The sequence below is a fragment of the Biomphalaria glabrata genome, chromosome 1 (assembly GCF_947242115.1).
Source record: "Biomphalaria glabrata chromosome 1, xgBioGlab47.1, whole genome shotgun sequence".
In the NCBI taxonomy this organism is placed as follows: domain Eukaryota; kingdom Metazoa; phylum Mollusca; class Gastropoda; family Planorbidae; genus Biomphalaria; species Biomphalaria glabrata.
Genome location: NC_074711.1, coordinates 43970394 through 43980209, shown reverse-complemented (window position 1 = coordinate 43980209; position 9816 = coordinate 43970394).

Here is a 9816-nt window from a genome sequence, read left to right as displayed (position 1 = left end):
TACTCCAATTGATGGCAAGGCTGGAAGGATCAGTCCTCTCGTAGAGCCTTGGTGACAAAGTGTCTACCTGAGATGAACTCCAATTGATGGCAAGGCTGGAAGGATCAGTCCTCTCGTAGAGTCTTGGTGACAAAGTGTCTATCTGAGATGAACTCCAATTGATGGCAAGGCTGGAAGGATCAGTCCTCTCGTAGAGCCTTGGTGACAAAGTGTCTACCTGAGATGAACTCCAATTGATGGCAAGGCTGGAAGGATCAGTCCTCTCGTACAGCCTTGGTGGCAAAGTGTCTATCTGAGATGTACTCCAATTGATGGCAAGGCTGGAAGGATCAGTCCTCCCGTAGAGCCTTGGTGACAAAGTGTCTATCTGAGATGAACTCCAATTGATGGCAAGGCTGGAAGGATCAGTCCTCCCGTAGAGCCTTGGTGACAAAGTGTCTATCTGAGATGTACTCCAATTGATGGCAAGGCTGGAAGGATCAGTCCTCTCGTAGAGCCTTGGTGACAAAGTGTCTATCTGAGATGTACTCCAATTGATGGCAAGGCTGGAAGGATCAGTCCTCCCGTAGAACCTTGGTGACAAAGTGTCTATCTGAGATGTACTCCAAGTGATGGCAAGGCTGGAAGGATCAGTCCTCTCGTAGAGCCTTGGCGAGAAACTCTGCTGTTAGGCGTAGTGCCTTTAAGCTCCTATACAGGTCAAGGGATTCTGCAAACAAACTACCTATTAGGACACCGGCTATTTCCAATACAACATTATAGTTTATCGCTATTGTGACAATTCAAAAGCTTGCTGTCAAAGTCACTCAATTTTATCACAGCATTAATTATTATTATTTATTATTCATTTTTTAAAAATTATTTCTCATTTTAGTCCCAATTTCCCTACCAACCCCCCACCCTTTTCCTTTTCTCGCTAGACTTAGTCCACCACCTTGGAGATAGCTAGGCCGCGTATTTTCACTTATCTCCCCTTGACCGGGGGAAAACTAAACGTCTCGTACTTTGGTCTTAGGCGCTAGATGCCCGGCTTTCAAGTCGAAGCCACCTTTGATGGAACACGCTTCATTATTTGTTCTACCCCACCCACGTCTCTCTTTGATCAAGGAGATTATTCGTGTCACCACGCCTCTTGATCCTTCCAATGTGCACCTCTCGTCGGACTTTACCCACGTGAGAGATAATCCTTAGCCTAGGACATTTCCAGTTTCCGCCCACCAAGCGTGTTCCTCTTCCAGACCTTTATAAGGTAGAATAAGGCGGGACAGACACTCTCTCATTTCTCATTCTCGCTGGCAATCGAGTCTATACTATTTCATGTATTCTTACTCTTAGAGGAATACCTGGTGCCTTCCTCAGGTGTCTGCCTATTTGTTATTGTATCATCTCCTGCCTACTGGGATCTACTCAACTATTTGTTTGGGTCACCTGCCTACTTATTCGGCATTGTTTGACAGCCACTCCTCAACCTACTCAATTGCCTATGTACTTAGTGCTATTCAGCACTGCACTTCTGCCTACTTATTCCACATCAATCAACTGTTCTATTTGGTGCTAGTCAGCACTGCGATCTACTACCTGGCGCTATTGGCTCTACCTGCCTGCCTATTCGACAGCCCACCTGTCAACTTATTAGATACGACGTCCCTATAGACCACGTGTCTGTGCGAGACGTCATAGCTCCTCCAGATCCTCGCAACTCACTGGACTTATCCTGCTAACTACGCTGCCCACGGCAGATCAGCTCTGCCCGCAGTACCCTTGTGCCCATGGTAGCCGGCCACCCGCCCTACTGTGCCCACTAAAGATATCAGAACTTTGGATTGAGACTCCACAAGAACTGAATCACCGGCGTTCCTCTATCTGCTAGAGCGCCACCTCCAGCTGCAGAACCTCAAACCAGGACACAGCCAGCTGCGACCCAAGCAGGACGACCAGCTAAGTTCAGAAGACAAAGTGATATACTCTCTTATTAAGTGCAAGGGTGATGATTAAATATAGTATTGATTAGAGATAGATGCAAACCCTTCCCCCTTTTATTCTTCTATGTAAATATTTATGTAAATAAATATTCTTCAAATTTTAACTTTGTATCTCTCTTTCATTGCTTGTCTCGTTGCGTGCCTATTCCCGATTTATATGCTGATGGGTTGGTGTGTGATAGCTTCAAAAATAATCATCCCCTAGACATTAAATAAGCCAAACACACGTCACACGCGAAAACCTGTCACAACTATAGCGCTTTTGTTTTCCCATATGCGTGTGTCTCGGTATGAATGTGCGAACATGTTTGCTGTTATTACAATGGAACTTTCGTAGTGAAATCCTAACGCTTGAACGAATGACATTTTTCGGTTGAGAGAAGTATAAATCTTATACAGTTGTAACCTACCTGAATATCTTGGCCTCTCCTTTAGGTTGTATTCAAAGTTGGCAATGGACCAGCACGTTTAAAAAAAAAAAAACAACAAACAATTAATGTGACAATTTGTAAGTAGGACTTTTATTCAGTTCGTTACAGAATACTTGCACAAGGTCACGTGAGGATGGGATTACAAAATGTATTAGGGAATACCTCCGGCTACAAAATGGCTGGTTTAGTGAATACTTGTACAAGGTCCTCCGGCTACAAAATGGCTGGTTTAGTGAGTACTTGTACAATGTCCTCCGGCTACAAAATGGCTGGTTTAGTGAATACTTGTACAAGGTCCTCCGGCTACAAAATGGCTGGTTTAGTGAGTACTTGTACAAGGTCCTCCGGCTACAAAATGGCTGGTTTAGTGAGTACTTGTACAATGTCCTCCGGCTACAAAATGGCTGGTTTAGTGAGTACTTGTACAAGGTCCTCCGGCTACAAAATGGCTGGTTTAGTGAGTACTTGTACAATGTCCTACGGCTACAAAATGGCTGGTTTAGTGAGTACTTGTACAATGTCCTCCGGCTACAAAATGGCTGGTTTAGTGAGTACTTGTACAAGTTCCTACGGCTACAAAATGACTGGTTTGGTGAGTACTTGTACAATGTCCTCCGGCTACAAAATGGCTGGTTTAGTGAGTACTTGTACAAGGTCCTCCGGCTACAAAATGGCTGGTTTAGTGAGTACTTGTACAATGTCCTCCGGCTACAAAATGGCTGGTTTAGTGAGTACTTGTACAAGTTCCTACGGCTACAAAATGACTGGTTTGGTGAGTACTTGTACAATGTCCTACGGCTACAAAATGGATGGTTTGGTGAGTACTTGTACAATGTCCTCCGGCTACAAAATGGCTGGTTTGGTGAGTACTTGTACAAGTTCCTACGGCTACAAAATGACTGGTTTGGTGAGTACTTGTACAATGTACTACGGCTACAAAATGGCTGGTTTGGTGAGTACTTGTACAATGTCCTCCGGCTACAAAATGGCTGGTTTAGTGAGTACTTGTACAAGTTCCTACGGCTACAAAATGGCTGGTTTGGTGAGTACTTGTACAAGGTCTTCCGGCTACAAAATGGCTGGTTTGGTGAGTACTTGTACAAGTTCCTACGGCTACAAAAAGACTGGTTTGGTGAGTACTTGTACAATGTCCTACGGCTACAAAATGGCTGGTTTGGTGAGTACTTGTACAATGTCCTCCGGCTACAAAATGGCTGGTTTGGTGAGTACTTGTACAATGTCCTACGGTGACAAAATGGCTGGTTTGGTGAGTACTTGTACAATGTCCTCCGGCTACAAAATGGCTGGTTTGGTGAGTACTTGTACAAGTTCCTACGGCTACAAAATGACTGGTTTGGTGAGTACTTGTACAATGTCCTCCGGCTACAAAATGGCTGGTTTAGTGAGTACTTGTACAATGTCCTCCGGCTACAAAATGGCTGGTTTAGTGAGTACTTGTACAATGTCCTCCGGCTACAAAATGGCTGGTTTGGTGAGTACTTGTACAATGTCCTCCGGCTACAAAATGGCTGGTTTGGTGAGTACTTGTACAATGTCCTCCGGCTACAAAATGGCTGGTTTAGTGAGTACTTGTACAATGTCCTCCGGCTACAAAATGGCTGGTTTAGTGAGTACTTGTACAATGTCCTCCGGCTACAAAATGGCTGGTTTAGTGAGTACTTGTACAAGTTCCTACGGCTACAAAATGACTGGTTTGGTGAGTACTTGTACAATGTCCTCCGGCTACAAAATGGCTGGTTTGGTGAGTACTTGTACAATGTCCTCCGGCTACAAAATGGCTGGTTTAGTGAGTACTTGTACAAGGTCCTCCGGCTACAAAATGGCTGGTTTGGTGAGTACTTGTACAATGTCCTCCGGCTACAAAATGGCTGGTTTGGTGAGTACTTGTACAAGGTCCTCCGGCTACAAAATGGCTGGTTTGGTGAGTACTTGTACAATGTCCTCCGGCTACAAAATGGCTGGTTTAGTGAGTACTTGTACAATGTCCTCCGGCTACAAAATGGCTGGTTTGGTGAGTACTTGTACAAGGTCCTCCGGCTACAAAATGGCTGGTTTGGTGAGTACTTGTACAATGTCCTCCGGCTACAAAATGGCTGGTTTAGTGAGTACTTGTACAATGTCCTCCGGCTACAAAATGGCTGGTTTAGTGAGTACTTGTACAAGTTCCTACGGCTACAAAATGACTGGTTTGGTGAGTACTTGTACAATGTCCTCCGGCTACAAAATGGCTGGTTTGGTGAGTACTTGTACAATGTCCTCCGGCTACAAAATGGCTGGTTTGGTGAGTACTTGTACAATGTCCTCCGGCTACAAAATGGCTGGTTTAGTGAGTACTTGTACAAGGTCCTCCGGCTACAAAATGGCTGGTTTGGTGAGTACTTGTACAATGTCCTCCGGCTACAAAATGGCTGGTTTGGTGAGTACTTGTACAAGGTCCTCCGGCTACAAAATGGCTGGTTTGGTGAGTACTTGTACAATGTCCTCCGGCTACAAAATGGCTGGTTTAGTGAGTACTTGTACAATGTCCTCCGGCTACAAAATGGCTGGTTTGGTGAGTACTTGTACAAGGTCCTCCGGCTACAAAATGGCTGGTTTGGTGAGTACTTGTACAATGTCCTACGGCTACAAAATGGCTGGTTTGGTGAGTACTTGTACAATGTCCTCCGGCTACAAAATGGCTGGTTTAGTGAGTACTTGTACAATGTCCTCCGGCTACAAAATGGCTGGTTTGGTGAGTGCTTGTACAAGGTCCTCCGGCTACAAAATGGCTGGTTTAGTGAGTACTTGTACAAGGTCCTACGGCTACAAAATGACTGGTTTGGTGAGTACTTGTACAAGGTCTTCCGGCTACAAAATGGCTGGTTTGGTGAGTACTTGTACAAGTTCCTACGGCTACAAAATGACTGGTTTGGTGAGTACTTGTACAAGGTCTTCCGGCTACAAAATGGCTGGTTTAGTGAGTACTTGTACAAGGTCCTCCGGCTACAAAATGACTGGTTTGGTGAGTACTTGTACAAGATCCTACGGCTACAAAATGGCTGGTTTGGTGAGTACTTGTACAAGGTCCTACGGCTACAATATGGCTGGTTTGGTGAGTACTTGTACAAGGTCCTACGGCTACAAAATGGCTGGTTTAGTGAATACTTGTACAAGGTCTTCCGGCTACAAAATGGCTGGTTTAGTGAGTACTTGTACAAGGTCCTACGGCTACAAAATGACTGGTTTGGTGAGTACTTGTACAAGGTCTTTTGGCTACAAAATGGCTGGTTTGGTGAGTACTTGTACAAGTTCCTACGGCTACAAAATGGCTGGTTTAGTGAATACTTGTACAAGGTCTTCCGGCTACAAAATGGCTGGTTTAGTGAGTACTTGTACAAGGTCCTACGGCTACAAAATGGCTGGTTTAGTGAGTACTTGTACAATGTCCTACGGCTACAAAATGGCTGGTTTAGTGAGTACTTGTACAAGGTCCTCCGGCTACAATATGGCTGGTTTGGTGAGTACTTGTACAAGGTCCTCCGGCTACAAAATGGCTGGTTTAGTGAATACTTGTACAAGTTCCTCCGGCTACAAAATGACTGGTTTGGTGAGTACTTGTACAATGTCCTACGGCTACAAAATGACTGGTTTAGTGAGTACTTGTACAATGTCCTATGGCTACAAAATGGCTGGTTTAGTGAGTACTTGTACAAGGTCCTCCGGCTACAAAATGGCTGGTTTAGTGAATACTTGTACAAGTTCCTCCGGCTACAAAATGACTGGTTTGGTGAGTACTTGTACAATGTCCTACGGCTACAAAATGACTGGTTTAGTGAGTACTTGTACAATGTCCTCCGGCTACAAAATGGCTGCTTTGGTGAGTACTTGTACAAGGTCCTCCGGCTACAAAATGGCTGGTTTGGTGAGTACTTGTACAATGTCCTACGGCTACAAAATGGCTGGTTTGGTGAGTACTTGTACAATGTCCTCCGGCTACAAAATGGCTGGTTTAGTGAGTACTTGTACAATGTCCTCCGGCTACAAAATGGCTGGTTTGGTGAGTACTTGTACAATGTCCTCCGGCTACAAAATGGCTGGTTTGGTGAGTACTTGTACAAGGTCCTCCGGCTACAAAATGGCTGGTTTGGTGAGTACTTGTACAATGTCCTCCGGCTACAAAATGGCTGGTTTAGTGAGTACTTGTAAAATGTCCTCCGGCTACAAAATGGCTGGTTTGGTGAGTACTTGTACAAGGTCCTCCGGCTACAAAATGGCTGGTTTGGTGAGTACTTGTACAATGTCCTCCGGCTACAAATTGGCTGGTTTAGTGAGTACTTGTACAATGTCCTCCGGCTACAAAATGGCTGGTTTAGTGAGTACTTGTACAAGTTCCTACGGCTACAAAATGACTGGTTTGGTGAGTACTTGTACAATGTCCTCCGGCTACAAAATGGCTGGTTTGGTGAGTACTTGTACAATGTCCTCCGGCTACAAAATGGCTGGTTTGGTGAGTACTTGTACAATGTCCTCCGGCTACAAAATGGCTGGTTTAGTGAGTACTTGTACAAGGTCCTCCGGCTACAAAATGGCTGGTTTGGTGAGTACTTGTACAATGTCCTCCGGCTACAAAATGGCTGGTTTGGTGAGTACTTGTACAAGGTCCTCCGGCTACAAAATGGCTGGTTTGGTGAGTACTTGTACAATGTCCTCCGGCTACAAAATGGCTGGTTTAGTGAGTACTTGTACAATGTCCTCCGGCTACAAAATGGCTGGTTTGGTGAGTACTTGTACAAGGTCATCCGGCTACAAAATGGCTGGTTTGGTGAGTACTTGTACAATGTCCTACGGCTACAAAATGGCTGGTTTGGTGAGTACTTGTACAATGTCCTCCGGCTACAAAATGGCTGGTTTAGTGAGTACTTGTACAATGTCCTCCGGCTACAAAATGGCTGGTTTGGTGAGTGCTTGTACAAGGTCCTCCGGCTACAAAATGGCTGGTTTAGTGAGTACTTGTACAAGGTCCTACGGCTACAAAATGACTGGTTTGGTGAGTACTTGTACAAGGTCTTCCGGCTACAAAATGGCTGGTTTGGTGAGTACTTGTACAAGTTCCTACGGCTACAAAATGACTGGTTTGGTGAGTACTTGTACAAGGTCTTCCGGCTACAAAATGGCTGGTTTAGTGAGTACTTGTACAAGGTCCTCCGGCTACAAAATGACTGGTTTGGTGAGTACTTGTACAAGATCCTACGGCTACAAAATGGCTGGTTTGGTGAGTACTTGTACAAGGTCCTACGGCTACAATATGGCTGGTTTGGTGAGTACTTGTACAAGGTCCTACGGCTACAAAATGGCTGGTTTAGTGAATACTTGTACAAGGTCTTCCGGCTACAAAATGGCTGGTTTAGTGAGTACTTGTACAAGGTCCTACGGCTACAAAATGACTGGTTTGGTGAGTACTTGTACAAGGTCTTTTGGCTACAAAATGGCTGGTTTGGTGAGTACTTGTACAAGTTCCTACGGCTACAAAATGGCTGGTTTAGTGAATACTTGTACAAGGTCTTCCGGCTACAAAATGGCTGGTTTAGTGAGTACTTGTACAAGGTCCTACGGCTACAAAATGGCTGGTTTAGTGAGTACTTGTACAATGTCCTACGGCTACAAAATGGCTGGTTTAGTGAGTACTTGTACAAGGTCCTCCGGCTACAAAATGGCTGGTTTAGTGAGTACTTGTACAAGGTCCTCCGGCTACAAAATGGCTGGTTTAGTGAATACTTGTACAAGTTCCTCCGGCTACAAAATGACTGGTTTGGTGAGTACTTGTACAATGTCCTACGGCTACAAAATGACTGGTTTAGTGAGTACTTGTACAATGTCCTATGGGTACAAAATGGCTGGTTTAGTGAGTACTTGTACAAGGTCCTCCGGCTACAAAATGGCTGGTTTAGTGAATACTTGTACAAGTTCCTCCGGCTACAAAATGACTGGTTTGGTGAGTACTTGTACAATGTCCTACGGCTACAAAATGACTGGTTTAGTGAGTACTTGTACAATGTCCTCCGGCTACAAAATGGCTGCTTTGGTGAGTACTTGTACAAGGTCCTCCGGCTACAAAATGGCTGGTTTGGTGAGTACTTGTACAATGTCCTACGGCTACAAAATGGCTGGTTTGGTGAGTACTTGTACAATGTCCTCCGGCTATAAAATGGCTGGTTTAGTGAGTACTTGTACAATGTCCTCCGGCTACAAAATGGCTGGTTTGGTGAGTACTTGTGCAAGGTCCTCCGGCTACAAAATGGCTGGTTTGGTGAGTACTTGTACAAGTTCCTACGGCTACAAAATGGCTGGTTTAGTGAATACTTGTACAAGGTCTTCCGGCTACAAAATGGCTGGTTTAGTGAGTACTTGTACAAGGTCCTCCGGCTACAAAATGGCTGGTTTAGTGAGTACTTGTACAATGTCCTACGGCTACAAAATGGCTGGTTTAGTGAGTACTTGTACAAGGTCCTACGGCTACAAAATGGCTGGTTTGGTGAGTACTTGTACAAGGTCGTACGGCTACAAAATGGCTGGTTTAGTGAGTACTTGTACAAGGTCCTACGGCTACAAAATGGCTGGTTTGGTGAGTACTTGTACAAGGTCGTACGGCTACAAAATGGCTGGTTTGGTGAGTACTTGTACAAGGTCGTACGGCTACAAAATGGCTGGTTTGGTGAGTACTTGTACAATGTCCTACGGCTACAAAATGGCTATATGAACCAATGCTGGAGGCCACTACCTCTCTTTTAAAGACTATGCTTAAAGTAGTTCAATGTATCAAGCTAATAATATTTTCTTCTTTTTAAAAACTTTTTTTTTTTTTTGTTTACTTTCTGGAGGTCTCCATTTGAGAACAGGGTATTGGGTGGCTGCACTATCTACACTGTGGAAATCCAGTCCTGTTATAAACAGTTTCATTTCCACAAGGTCATCTGGAGACGAAACGGGGAGAATGTAGGGGGATCTCGAGAACCTAAATTACAAATTGTGTTGCCCATATTTAGTTTTAAAAAAAGGTTAATTTATGAGTAGTCTCATGTATTGTATACTAGAGCCAGACTTGATACTTAATGTACAAACCAGAAATGACTAGGCACGACAGTCACGTGATCAAGAAAAAAAAACACTTGCCGTCTGGTTAAAGTGACCTAGTATAGAGTGTGTCCTTGTATTACTAGAAAGATGTAAATTAGACTCCCCTTGTCCCACTGACGCAAGAGAAAAGAGATATATTGTTTTTACGGATGACTTTGATCTAGTAGGGTATGGAGCTATTCAAACCAAATGTAACAAATAATCATAGCGTTACTTCCTTGGCATCTTAGGCTTGAACAACAAAGAGAATAGTTTCGTATGCTTTCAAA